General features: G+C 31.1%; 1 protein-coding gene across 1 annotated transcript in view; it reads left to right on the top strand.

Moving 5' to 3' along the window:
• The first annotated feature begins 4,706 nt into the window (after nt 1-4,706).
• Nucleotides 4,707-15,672, top strand: part of LOC114328622 (probable cytochrome P450 49a1) — a 355,075-nt gene continuing 344,109 nt past the window's right edge. The window contains exon 1 of the mRNA XM_050654343.1: nt 4,707-4,926. The gene's annotated coding sequence lies outside the window, so the exon portion shown is untranslated. The remainder of the gene's footprint in view (nt 4,927-15,672) is intronic.

Raw genomic sequence — 15,672 nt, 5'->3', positions numbered from 1 at the left:
TTTGTTTTCCCCAAATTCATTTTTTTGCAACACTATAAGTCAGAAAATTATGAGGTTACAGTAAGTCTTCTGACAGTTTATGGAAGAAAAACATTTATACTATTGACTTTTTATATTTATACTATTAAAAAAAATGACAAAAAGTAATTTTAAATAGTGTAAAATTATTTTGCAAAACCACGTCGATTTTTTGCTTACTTATAAACAATTAAAATAACTTTTTAACCGTTACCCGTAGAAAAATTATTTTTTCATATTTGGAAAGACTGAACTTTTATACACATTTAGAAAGAAAAACAATTGTCCTAGGACAATTAGGGACGAAGTTAGCCCCCCTTTTTTTAATTCACATTTCCTTGCAAAATAAATTTGCAGTATTTAGAATTATTTTTGTCATTTTTTTTAATTAAATTAATAGCATAAATCTTCTTCTTTCATAAACTATCCAAAGTATAAGTGTAACTTCATCATTTTCTGACTTATAGCGTTGCAAAAAAAATTAATTTGGGATAAACAAATTAAATACCAAAATTTGGGATACTCAAATAGAGGTGCTTGCGGCACTCTCTGATTGGACTAGAATATCGCGCGGCTGTAGTTTCGTGTTGCAACGACATTGAAAATGGTTATTCATTTTTGATTTACTTTACTCTGTTTGGAGTACAAAGGGAACTATTCTCGTTGGAACTTTACCGCGCTGAGCAGATGGAACGTGAATTATATATTGTAAAATTCCCTCATCTTCCTTAGTCTCGGCATCCGTATGGCTTGCAAATTGTAGAAGCCTCGGAGGTGTAACCAGAGAAGGTTCCCATTGTTTTCATTCTGGTGGGATGTAGAGTAGCATTATGTTGCTTTATATGCCATTAGAGTGAAAACTTAGACTTTTGATAGCAGTTGCCGCTAGGGCATCTATGCCATTTCGTTCGTTGCGATCCGTGACTGCACGCCGGGGTTTGTTTTGGTTGGATCGGGGAGAGCAGCATATGTGCCTCCTGATGAGAGACTAATAAGTTTCGAAACCGGTAGAGGTACTTGCGGCACTCTCTGATTGTTCTAGAATATCGCGCGGCTGTAGTTTCGTGTTGCAACGACATTGAAAATGGTTATTCATTTTAAATTAAATACCTTTTAAACTATTTGACCAATTGTTTTGAAATTTAGGGTATGATTTAAGCACCAGAAGTCTCAGCATTCCGTGTAACAAGAACGTTCTAAGTTAATTTTTACGTAAGTTATGAAAATTTATAAAAACTCAAAATATGATTTATTTTGCAATTTTCTAAGCAACCAATAAGGATAGACATATTCAGCGAACGCCATATTGAGGTTTTTTATACGATTTATGAGTTTCTTACTCTCAAATTTGTTTAAAATACTTAACTTTTTAGTTATAGACGAAAAAAGCGAAAATTTACCGTTTTTTGATCCTCATTTGTTTATAACTATGTATATCATCAAAATCGGCTGCATCAAACATATAGGTTATTAATATAGATGTCCATACTAATCAAAAAATTTGGTTTCGGCCTGGAGGGGGTTGTGTCACCAACAGGATATTTTTTCCCTTATTTCTCTGAACTATAATTCGATGACTATCAACTTTTGAGAAAAATGAAAAGCGACATTATTGTTTAAAATGGCCCAAAAAATAAAAAAAATTCTGGGGCAAGATATGTGATCTTTTGAATTTGTTTAAAAAAATTGTTTAAACAATTTCTGCCAAAATTTTCGCCCGGCATCGTCACTCGTCTGGTTTGTCTAAATACTCTGGGTTAATTAGCAAAATTCATGGAAAAGTTATTTACCAGCAATTTTATTGCTGGAATCAAATTATAAGATCCTATATATTAATAATATAGGTATGCAAAGTCCGCAGATAGTGTGCTATTTTTTTTATAAACAAAATGGCGCCGACAAATCGTATTTTTTTCAATTCTTGCTCTAGAACTCCAAAGATTTTAACATTAAAACAAAAACACCAAAATAAAAATTCACCGCAATTAAATTTTGCATTAAGATATGTTTTTGTCGATTTGCACCGACGAAAATTTTCCTCGGAAAATGCGAGTTTTCCCAACAAAAACTCTATTCTCAAATAAAGTTTTAGGTAAGTAATTATTAATCAATAATTAAATAACTTAGTGACATCAAAGCTTTCTTGGTATAGATTGTAATTCCAGAAGCCGGTGAAAATTAAACGAATATTTTAGCAACAATTCAATTGTTAATTAACAATTTACGATCGCAATAATAACCAAAATAATCATGACGCATTGATCAAACTTATAAAGATTATAAATATGAGATGCTTATTTAATATTTTATCGACAAAATAAAAATTTTTCGTTTTTTGCATAATTATTAAATTTTGAAAAAAAAAATAGTTATAATACGCTGGTCTAATTAGTAAAGTACAAAGAAAGGTTATTTACCAGCAATTTCATTGCTGGAATCGAATATGATGATCCTATATATTAATAATATAGGTATGCAAAGTCCACAGATAGTGTGCTACTTTTTTTATTAACAAAATGGCGCCCCCAAATCGTGTTTTTTTCAATTATTGGTCTATAACTCCGAAGATTTTAACTTTACACCAAAAACACTCAAAAAAAAATTTACCCTAATTTAATTCTACATATAGGCATGTTTTTCCCGATTTGCTCCGACGGAAATTTTCCTCGAAAATGTGGGTTTTCCCAACAAAATCTCGAATTTTCAAATAAATTTTTTGGGCACGTAATTATTTATCAATAATTAAGTAACTTGGTGAAATAAAAGCTTTCTTGGTATAGATTATAACTGCAGAAGCCGGTGAAAATTAAACGAATATTTTAGCAACAATTCAATTGTTAATTAACAATTTACAGTCGCAATAAAAACCAAAATAATCATGAGACATTGATTAAAATTAGAAAGATTATAAAGATGTGATGCCTATTAAATATTTTGTCGACAAAATATAATTTTTTTATTTTTTGCATAATCTTTAAATGTTAAAAAATAGTTATAAACAAATTAACATTTCTCAGAAATTATTTATTATATTCTAATTTTAAAAAATACTTAAAATGCGTATTTCAAAGGTCTTGAAAATGAATGCTTCAAAAATGTTTTCCAACCATTTGCAAAAAAGTTATGAAAGAGCAAAGTAAATATACGATTGCTCCGTTGTTTATAATTTGATTTAATTAATTACAAAGAATATCAAATATAAGTTCAATGGTTCTATTTTAATCAAAGATTAAAAATACTTTTTTTTGTAATTTTTAGCGCGAAAGTAAGCTTGATACAGAGCCGGAGATGTTCACTCGAAGCGACTGACACGCTTTAAACTCGCGCGAGTTGTGTATGTGGACGGGTATAATACATAATACATAGCTACGGTACGGTATTAGTCTACTTTCGCGCGTGTAAATTACAAAAAAAAAATATTTAGTCTTTAATTAAAATATAACCATTAAACTAATAATCTATATTTTTTGCAAGTAATTAGCTTGTACTTTAAACTCACTTTTACGCTTTGAAAGAATTAAAAAAAATTATAAATAACGCAGTAATCGTATGTTTACTTTGCTGTTTCATAACTTTTTTGCAAATGGTTGTAAAAAAGTTTTAAAACATTCATTTTCAAGATATTTGAAATACGCATTTTACCTATTTTTTAAAATTAGAATATAATAAAAACTTTCTGATAAACGTTAATTTGTTTATAACTATTTTTTTAAACATTTAAAGATTAGGCAAAAAAATAAAAAATATATATTTTGTTGACAAAATGTTAAATATGCATCTCATCTTTATAAGATTTCAAAGTTTGATCAATGTATCGTAATTATTTTGGTTATTATTGCAACCGTAAATTATTAATTAACAATTGAATTGTTGCTAAAATATTCGTTCAATTTTCACCAGCTTCTGGAAGTATAATCCAAACCAAGAAGGCTTTTAAGTCACCAAATTATTTAATTATTGGTTGATAATTACTTATCTAAAACTTTATTTGAAAATTAAAGATTTTGTTGGGAAAACCCGGATTTTCCGAGGAAAATTTTCGTCGGAGCAGATCGGAAAAAACATATCTCTATGCAGAATTTAATTGCGGTGAATTTTTATTTGAGTGTTTTTGTTGTAAAGTTAAAATCTTCGGAGTTATAGAGCAATAATTGAAAAAACACGATTTTCGGGCGCCATTTTGTTTATAAAAAAAGTAGCACACTATCTGCGGACTTTGCATACCTATATTATTAATATATATAATCATAAGCTTCGATTCCAGCAATAAAATTGCTGGTAAATAAATTTTTCCAAAAATGGCCTATTCTCCGATAATCAGCCCAGACTAAAATGGGACACTTTTGAATAGGAATCCGCATTCTGCAAATCAACCGAAAAATCGCAAAATTTTTCATACTGGAGCGACTTCACAACATGGACTAAAACCGCGTGAATGAAATCGAAATCGATAAAAAAATCGTCACAACAATAATTATTGTCTGTCTAGCGATCCGCAGATTCGACTACACACGCTGGTAATTTATGATCAATGGTGACCTGAAATGGTGGGTAATGGTAGACTCATAAAATTGCATAAACGCTTTGGTTTGACTTTGCAGCTACACCTACCTAAGACGGTATTGTGCAAAATGCACCCCACTACAACGCACTTTAATAAAATTCCTTTCTGTACAATTTGGGCGATTAGTATGATATAGTGATAAAGTTTGATTAGTTTTTGTGGACACGGAATGATGGTGCGTCTTTGTTTATGTTTATTTTTGTGATTTACATAGATAGTTTCATTTGTATTCTGTGTACGGCGGCGTCGAAGTAAGAATTGGCTAAGTCGAAAAATCGTTTCTTTGGAAAGTTTTCCAAATATATTTTTAAATCAGATTAGTATACAATAAGAGTAAGCAGGCGGTATGTAATAATATTAATAATTTAATAGGTTACTTATAACATTATATGAACTACTTAAATATAATTTCTACTGTTATAAATTATTTGTCGCATGTCGGCTTTTTAAATATCTTTTGAAGTTAAGCGGAAAATTATGAAATAATCTTTTTATAACCTTTGTTTTTATTCCTTGATTTAAAATGAACAGCTTCGTTTTAATATTATACTTCATAGTATAATAATATACTCAACATTAATATCCCAAGAAACTCAGAAGAAATTGACAATAATGCGACAATTTTTCGAAAATTTATTGCCTGTTGCCTGACAATAGACAAGTAGTCTGGGCTGATTATCGGAGAATAGGCCATTTTTGGGAAAAGTTATTTACCAGCAATTTTATTGCTGGAATCGAATTATAAGATCCTATATATTAATAATATAGGTATGCAAAGTCCTCAGATAGTGTGCTACTTTTTTTTATAAACAAAATGGCGCTCGAAAATCGTGTTTTTTTCAATTATTGCTCTAGAACTCCGAAGATTTTAACTTTACAACAAAAATACTCAAATAAAAATTCACCGTGATTAAATTCTGCATAGAGACGTGTTTTTCCCGATCTGCTCCGACGAAAATTTTCCTCGGAAAATGCGGGTTTTCCCAACAAAATCTTTAATTTTCAAATAAAGTTTTAGATAAGTAATTATTTACCAATAAATAAATAATTTGGCGACTTAAAAGCCTTCTTGGTTTAGATTATAGTTCCAGAAGCTGGTGAAAATTAAACGAATATTTTAGCAACAATTCAATTGTTAATTAATAATTTACGGTCGCAATAATAACCAAAATAATTATTATACACTGATCAAACTTTGAAATCTTATAAAGATGAGATGCCTATTTAACATTTTGTCGACAAAATATAAATTTTTTATTTTTTTGCATAATCTTTAAATGTTTAAAAAAAATAGTTATAAACAAATTAACATTTCTCAGAAAGTTTTTATTATATTATAATTTTAAAAAATAGCTAAAATGTGCATTTCAAATATCTTGAAAATGAATGCTTTAAAACTTTTTTGCAACCATTTGCAAAAAAGTTATGAAATAGCAAAATAAACATACGATTACTACGGTGTTAATATTTTTTTTTAATTCTTTCAAAGCGCAGAAGTGAGTTTAAGGTACAAGCTAATTATTTATAAAACAATATCGATTATCAGCTTAATGGCTATATTTTAATTAAAGATTATAAATATATTTTTTTGTAATTTACACGCGCGAAAGTAGAATAATACAGTACCGTAGCTACCCGCCCACATACACAACTCGCGCGAGTTTAAGCGTGTCAGTCGCTTCGAGTGAACATTTTATCTCCGGCTCTGTATCAAGCCTACTTTCGCGCTAAAAATTACAAAAAAAAAGTATTTTTAATCTTTGATTAAAATATAACCATTGCACTAATTTTTGACATTCTTTGTGAGTAATTAGATTGTACCATAGACTCACTTTTAAGGTTTGAAACAATTAAAACAAATTATAAACAATGGAGATATCGTATATTTATTTTGCTGTTTCCTAACTTTTCTGCAAATGGTTGGAAATTTTTTTTAAAGCATTCATTTTCAAGACCTATGAAATACGCATTTTAAGTATTTTTTAAAATTAGAATATAATAAACAATTTCTAAGAAATGTTAATTTGTTTATAACAATTTTTTTAAACATTTAAAGATTATGCAAAAAAATGAAAAATTTATATTTTGTCGACAAAATATTAAATAGGCGTCACATATTTATAATCTTTCTAAGTTTGATCAATGTCTCATGATTATTTTGGTTGTTATTGCGACTGTAAATTGTTAATTAACAATTGAATTGTTGCTAAAATATTCGTTTCATTTTAACCGGCTTCTGAATTTATAATCTATACCAAGAAAGCTTTTATTTCACCAAGCTATATAATTATTGATAAATAATTACTGGCCCAAAAAATTTATTTGAAAATTCGAGATTTTGTTGGGAAAACCCACATTTTCCGAGGAAAATTTTCGTCGCAGCAAATCAGGAAAAACATGCCTCGATGTAGAATTAAATTGGGGTGAATTTTTATTTGAGTATTTTTGGTGTAAAGTTAAAATCTTCGGGGTTATAGAGCAATAATTGAAAAAAATACGATTTGTCGGCGCCATTTTGTTTATAAAAAAAGTAGCACACTATCTGTGGACTTTGCATACCTATATTAATAATATATAGGATCTTATAATTCGATTAAAGCAATAAAATTGCTGGTAAATAACCTTTCTTTGTACTTTACTAATTAGACCAACGTATTATAACTATTTTTTTTTTCAAAATTTAAAGATTATGCAAAAAAAAGAAAAATTTATATTTTGTCGATAAAATATTAAACAAGCATCTCATCTTTATAATCTTTATAAGTTTGATCAATGTATCATGATTATTTTGGTTATTATTGCGATCGTAAATTGTTAATTAACAATTGAATTGTTGCTAGAATATTCGTTTAATTTTCACCGGCTTCTGGAATTACAATCTATACCAAGAAATCTTTGATGTCACTAAAATATTTAATTATTGATTAATAATTACTTACCAAAAACTTTATTTGAAAATTATAGTTTGCGTTAGGAAAACCCGCATTTTCCGAGGAAAATTTTCGTCGGAGTAAATCGTGAAAAACATATCTCTATGCAGAATTTAATTGCGGTGAATTTTTATTTGGGTGTTTTTGTTGTAAAGTTAAAATCTTCGGAGTTATAGAGCAATAATTGAAAAAAATACGATTTGTCGGCGCCATTTTGTTTATAAAAAAAGTAGCACACTATCTGCGGACTTTGCATACCTATATTATTAATATATAGGATCTTATAATTCGATTCCAGCAATAAAATTGCTGGTAAATAACTTTTCCATGAATTTTGCTAATTAGCCCAGAGTAAAGAGAGCCCGCAGGGCTCGAGTGACTATTGACGAATGGAAACAAGTTTGAGAACAATATTGGAGCACTATTTTCTTATTTATTCTTACTATTGTGTGATATTCGACAGATTATTTTTTAATACTTACATATAAAATTCAAGTCTTTGTATAAAAACATTCAGTGACATTTGTCCCAATTAATGTGACATACAGTTTTCAACTTGTCAAAGTGAACAGCGCAGTTTAGCAAATATGCAGCCGAAATATCAATAAAATATTAGTTATTATTATTTATAAATACAGTTTTATTCATGAAATAATTTTACCGAAGTACACTCGAGCGCTTAAAATTGCCGATTTGTGTTCTCCTTGTGATAATTTGACATTAGATGCAGAACTAAAAGTTACCCAGAGAAAGAAAACCTATATGTACCTAAAATATAATATATGAGCACTACAGGCCTAGCAGGCCCATGGTTTGGAGTACTATTCTCTTCCATTCTCGCTTATCGTTAGCTTTCCTTTTCCAGTTGATTATGTTAAGTCTTGTGATGTCTTCTTTGACCTCATTGCTCCATCTTGACTTCGGTCTTCCCCTTCTCATTCTTCCTGTCAACGCACTAGATATTATCATTTTTGGGACTCTCACTGAACTCATTCTCTGTACGTGACCCATCCATCTAATTCTTTGAGCTCTTGTTACTGCTAGTATATTAGGTTCTTGATAAAGCTCTGATAGCTCCTTGTTTGTTCTTCGCATCCATTGACCGTTTACGTTCTTCCCACCAAAGATTTTGCGCAGCACTTTTCGCTCCCAAACTAATAGCATTTCTTGCTGTTTTTTTGATATAATATAGTCCATGTCTCAGACGCAACTATATTAGTTATACAGAGTGAGTTTTATGTATGGAAACACTCAATTATCTCGAAAACGGTTTGCACGATTTTAATAGATTTTGGTAGGTAGGGGTTATCTAATGCGGCCGATATTATAGTGCTAATTAAATTGTTGTCATATTTTCCGTTTTTCTGGAAATCTAATGATCTTATTTCAAATAGAACACCCTATATATTTTTTGCGTTCTGAATTCCTTAAGAAATACTGATTATTTTTCATGTTATATTCCCTATACCTAAATGCCATAATTTCGGAGTTATTGCTACATTTATTAAAAAAAAATTAAACAAATTATAAAAATCAATTTTTTTGACAAGGGTAAACACTATTTTAGGTTATTTGGATCATTGGGAACAAAAAAGATCTTTTGTAATTTTTCTCTAAAATTAATCGTTTCCGAGTTGTAAACAATTTAAAACTGAAAAAAATCGAATAATGACGATTTTCAAGATTCAAGAACACAAATTAAAAATGTTATTTATGAAACTGAGAAGTACCCAAATTCAAGCTAAGCCTTATTTTATCAGTTACCGATAAGTAATTTGAGACTTGTTTCGTTTTAAAACATTGGTTTTTAGTTGTTAATGCCCGTCCTCCCATATACACTTCATTAAAAATTAAAAAGCAATATTATAGAATAAAATGAGGCAAAAAATATTATGGCAAGCTATTAGAAGAAGACTTAAACTTGCATTTAGCTACTTTGTAATTTCAAAAATTATATTTATTACTTGTGTTCTTGAACCTTAAAAATCGTCATTATTCGATTTTTTTCAGTTTTAAATTGTTTATAACTCGGAAACGATTAATTTTAGAGAAAAATTACAAAAAAACATTTTTGTTTCCAATGATCCAAGCAACCTAAAATAGTGTTTACCACGGCCAAAAAAATTGATTTTTATAATTCGTTTAAAATTTTTTTTGAAAATAAATGTAGCAATAACAACGAAATTATGACATTTAGGTATAGACAATATAACATAAAAAATAATCAGTTTTTCTTAAGGACTACAAAACGCAAAAAATATACAGGGTGTTCTATTTGAAATAAGGAAGTTCATTAGATTTACAGAAAAACGGAAAATATGACAACAATGTAATTAGCACTATAATATCGGCCGCATTAGAAAACCCCCACCTACCAAAACCTATCAAAATCTTCCAAGCCGTTTTTGAGATAATTGAGTGTTTCCATACATAAAACTCACACTGTATATATCAAGAGAAAGAAAACCTGTATGTACCTAGTCCAGGGAAATAAGATTTTACTCGTGACACTGACACGGCAAGGAAAACCACAGTTGTTTTGAATAATATTAGTCTGGGCTGATTATCGGAGAATAGGCCATTTTTGGGAAAAGTTATTTACCAGCCATTTTATTGCTGGCATCGAATCTTATGATTGTATATGTTACAGTTCAAGTTGATTATCCAGTTGGAGTTGACTCCAACTAGTTGGAGTCGACTCTAACGGCTGGTTTCAGTAAAAGTTGATTATAAATATAAAATGAAGATGTATATTCAACATTTACTAGTAAAAGTAGACTCCAACTAGGAAAAGTATACTCTTCCCAATGCCATTTAGTAAAAGTTGATTCTGATTCACACAAACAGCCGATTCTAGAAATTAAATTAATGTTACTGAATATGTTCAAATTAGTCTAGGCTGTATCGTCGTCCCCGTTAGTGAAATTGCTCCGATTCGAATTTTTTGCACAAACTTACTCAAAAAGAGGTCCTTATAACAAATCTACTGGGTGCCAGGCAGTACCTTGATCGATAAATTGTTTAAACAATTTTTTTTAGACAAATTCACAAAAATAATTTTTTCACTTCGAACAATTTTTTTAGATCATTTGAGTTATTCTGAGCAAAAAAAGGTATTTTGTGATTTTTCTCTAAAATTGATTGTTGTCGAGTTATAAGCGATTTAAAATTTGAAAAATGCAAAAATAGCCATTTTCAAGGCTTAATAACTCGGTTAAAATCCATTATTATGAAAGTCAGAAAGTGACCAAATCAAAGTTTATAGCCCCCTGTACAAGATCCAGCAGAAATTTTTGTCACTATTTTATTACTAAGCTTTATCTTTAATTATTAACAATGAGCGCTAAGTACGTATTAGGCGGCCGTCAATGGTGAGTGCTAAAGAGATGCACCATTTGGGCTGTCCAATGGTGAATCTCACTCGCACTCACATTGACGGCCGCCTCAATACGCGCTTAGCGCTCATTGTTGATAATTAGAAAAAATATCTTATTAATGAAATAATGACAAAAATTTCTTCAGGATCTTATAGAGGTAGCTTTAATCTTTGATTTTTTTTAGTTTCTGACTTTCATAATATACAGTGAGCACGTAAAGGTTGGAATAAATTCATTTTCTCGAGAATGGACGATTTTAGAAAGAAATCCCGAAACAGGTCAATTTTTATTTTTAAATTACGACTTTTTGGCATATATACCATAGTAGTGACGTCACCCATCTGGGCGTGATGACGTCATCGATGATTTTTTTAAATGGGAATAGGGGTCTTGTGATAGCTCATTTGAAAGGTAATTCAATTCTCTATTCAATAATATAACTAATAACATAATTTTTTATACAGGGTGCCCAAATTTTTTTATTTTTTTGATTAAATTTACTGACATAAAAAGAAGAATGCAAGTAATTTATCTAATTCAAAATACATTTTACTGCTCTCATAAAACAGAATAAAATGTTTATTTGAAAAATAATCATTGCTTTTAGCTTAAATTAAATGTTCAAACTGTCAAGAGGAAGGTGGGTGGCTGCTTTAATACTGAATTTAAGCAAAAAACAATATTTTTATTTGTCAAATACACATTATTTTATGTTTTCTGATAGGAGTAAAATGTATTATGAGTTAAATAAATTACACACATTCTTCTTTTTGTCAAAAAATTTAATTCAAAAAAAATATTTTTTGGACACCCTGTACAAATAATAATGTTAATGTTTATATTACTGAATAGAAAATTGAATTACCTTTCAAATGAGCTATCACATGACCCCTATTCTCATTTAAAAAAGCGTAGATGACGTCATCATTCTAGAAATTAAATGTTACTGGAAATAATTATGTTCAAATTGTGATATTTATATTCTAGGCTGTATCGCCGCCTCCGATAGGTAAATTATTCCAGTTCGATTTTTTTGCACAAACTTACTCAAAAAGAGGTCCTTATAACGAATCCACAGGGTGTCAGATGGTACTGTGGTCGAAAAATTGTTTAAACAACTTTTTTAAACAAACTCACAAAAAAAATTCATTTAGGACAATTTTCTTTACATCATTTGGGTCATTCGGAGCAAGGTGAAAAGAGGTCTTTTGTGATTTTTCTGTAAAATTTATTGTTCATACTTGTTTATTGTTATATTTATTTCAAAATACGAAAATGACCATTTTCAAGGTTTAATAACTCAGTTAAAAATTATATTAGTCACCGAAAGTGACGAGAAAGTCACCGAAAGTCACGAGAAAGACCGACAGTCACCAAATAAAATTGTAACGACCCCCCTACAAGATACTGAAGAAATGTTTGTTATTATTTTATTACTAAACTAAGGGGTTATTTTTAATTATTAACAATGAGCGCTAGGAGCATATTGAAGCAGCTACCAATGTGAGTGCGAGTGAGATGCACCATTGCACCATTTTGACATTTAAAAATTCAAACTTCTGTCAAACCACAAAAACACTTTTTTTGTAATTTATTGCTCACATGTCATCACCATGACAAGGCGAAAGTTCTTCTTCTTGTGGTGCTTTCTCCTTTAGTGGAGGTTAGTGACTACACTGCAGCACAATGCGGCTCTAAACAAAGATGTTGAATCAAGGCCGGTCCAGTCTCTGATATTTCTAAGCCATGAAATCTGGCGCCTACCGGGACCCCCGTTTTCCTTCAATTTTACCCTGGATGATCAGTTGCGTGAGGCGGTACTTTTCGTTTCTCATTATGTGTCCCAGGTAGCTAACTTTTCTGACTTTAATGATTTTTAGCAGTTCCCTACCTGTACCTATTCTCCTCAGAACATATTCGTTGGTGGTGTGGGTTGTCCAAGGTATTTTCAAATCACTTCTATAAAGCCAGAGTTCAAAGGCGTCCAACTTGTTCATCAGTATTGTGTTGTGTCCAGGCCTCCGTTCCATACAAAAGTATTGACCACACATAGTAATGCAGAAAACGACATCTAAGGTTGATATTAATGCTACTGTTACAAAATAAGCTTTTCATTTTGATAAACCCCTGTCGGGCTACCTATATTTTCGCTCTTGACTTCTTGTTTATAATCAAGTTGATTGTTGAACCAGCAATCAAGATATTTGTACTGGCTTACGTATTCAAGCTGTTGGTGTTTCACATATTTATTGGAAGAGGTAAATTTTTGTTCCTTGATATTTTTATAACTTTGGTTTTCGCAGTATTGATCTTCATCCCCATTTTTTCACAACTCTCAGTATCCCTATCCAACAGTATCTGCAGACTATGGTCCGAATCAGTCATTAATACTGTGTCATCTGCATAGCGGATGTTATTTACTCTCTGACCGTTGATCCTGATTCTTTCTGAAGAGTGCGATAAAGAGTTCTCAAATATTACCTAAGAGTAGACGTTAAAAGTATGGGTGATAGCACACAACCCTGTCTAACACCTCGTTGTATTTCAATTGGCCTTGACGTATTACCATTGGTCTTTACGATTGCTGCCTGATTCCAATAAATAGCCTCTATAATTTTAGAATCTCTTTTGTCGACTCCGATGTTGTTCAATCTTTCTATCAAGGTCTTGTGCGTCACCCTATCGAACGTTTTTCAAAATCTATGAAACAGATAAAAAGGTCTGCTTGCTTATCTTTGTGCCAGAGTTTGAAGACAGAATATTGCTTCTCGTGTCCCCATACCTTTCCTGAAGCCAAATTGTTCTTGACCGGTGACCTCATCACATTTTTTATAATACAGTAGAATCTCGGTTATCCTCCATAAACAGGCCGACGGAAGGGCGAATAAGCAAAAATGGCGGATAATAGGGAGCGTTAAATGAAACACAAGTTGAGCCCTTGATGATTTCCAGTCTCCGATAGGAGTGGCACAAGAAGAAGAAGAAGAGAATTAGTTTAATTTTGACCGAAATGAACGAAAAAAACTAGCGATTTTCATCTGCCTTGCTGATTTATCTCGTTTTGTTGCTGCCAATACTCGCCATCTTGTAGCATCATAATATCGACAGCTCTTTCTTCTTGTTGCTCGGAATGCTCGGCTTATTTTATCTCATCTTAAAAATTTTTTACTCGTTCTTTAATATTTTCAAAGTTATAAAAATTTGAAAAAAAAATTATTACTTAAATGGAGCGGCGGATAAAACGGAACGGCGGATAAATGAAGGGCGGATAACCGAGACTCTACTGTATATTCTATTCTGTATGATACGCAAGAAAAGCTTTAGAATGTTATTTAATAAACCTATAAGGCGGAAGTCCTGGCATAATTTGGCATTCTTCTTTTTAGGTAGTGGTATGAAGACTGATTCAAGCCATATTTTAGGGATAGTCCCTGTATTGTAAACATTATTAATAGTCCAAGAAGAAGGTCTAAGTTTTCTCGTTGATTAACTTCAACAGCTCAGCTGGTTTTTCATCTTTTCCTACAGATTTGTTGTTTTTTAGTTGACGTAGAGCATATTCCAGTTCGAACTTCAGTATTGGAAGAGCTTCGTCGTTAGTCTTCCCACATGTTTATTTGTTCTTCTGGGCTTGAAATCAGTTTGCCTTCTGCGTTGATTAGATTATTTAGTCCTTGTGAATATGTCGTGCTTGTGAATTCCTGAGTTTCTTATACAGATGGAAGTCATCATGTTTTTTTATATAAGTTTTCGATTTCTTCACATTGTTCTGTTATCCATTTTTCTTTTGCAATTTTTATTTTTTGTTTAATGGTTCTATTTAATGCTTTGTACATTGCTTTGTGCTGTTTAAATTTTCTTCTTTTATCCATTAAATCCAATATTTCCTCTGTCATCCATCTTTGCTTCCGTGGTCGCTGTTTTGTGAGCATTTCAGTTGCCGTTGCAAGGGCGAGTCTGATTTCCTCCCGAAGGCGAAAGTTAAGGATGTTTAATTATATGAAAGTGTGCTAAAAAAACAGTGCGAAAAATTAAAAGCCATTTAATAGTACATTGTTTACCGGGTAGGAAAAGCTTAACATTCCTGGACGACTGTGAAGATTGCTAAGTCGAGGCGCAAGCCGAGACTTAGCAACACAGAGTCCAGGAATGTGGCTTTTCCTACGAGGTAAACATACTATTTTTCCGCAAATCGTTTAAAATTCGACAGATATTGATTGATTTGAAAAAAACGCGATAATTTTATTCCCAAATAAATGGTGCTTTGAAATTCCTAATAAAATTACTTGGGTTACTATGGAAACGTATTGAGGTTGAATTGTCAAACTTGACGCTTATAAATTTAATTGCTGGTGTTCTCGAAAGTAAAATGATAAGTGATGATGAAATTTCCATTCCTGGGACTCCTCCAGAGCTGGTTGAGGCAGTGAATACTGCTTCATTAGAATTATTGCCAAAGAAATCAAGAGAAAAGTACGAAAATGCATACAGACGTTTTATGGATTATCGCATGAGTAAAAATACGAGTTCTTTTTCAGAAAATGTTGTAATGCCATACTTCCTAGACCTTTGTTTAAAGATGAAATCTTCAACATTATGGGCCAATTATTCAATGCTGAAGTCAACCCTTGCACTTAAACACAATGTAGATATATCTACATACTCAAAACTTCGTTCTTTATTGAAACGGCAAGCTCAAGGTTATAGGGCAAAGAAATCTAAGATTTTAACGAAGGAAGAAATTGAAAAATTTATCCAGGAAGCTCCAGATAAAGAAAATTTA

The sequence above is a fragment of the Diabrotica virgifera genome, chromosome 6, assembly GCF_917563875.1.
Source record: "Diabrotica virgifera virgifera chromosome 6, PGI_DIABVI_V3a".
Taxonomy (NCBI): Eukaryota; Metazoa; Arthropoda; class Insecta; order Coleoptera; family Chrysomelidae; genus Diabrotica; species Diabrotica virgifera.
The sequence above is the reverse complement of the archived record's forward strand: the minus strand, read 5'-3'. Positions and strand labels throughout refer to the sequence as shown.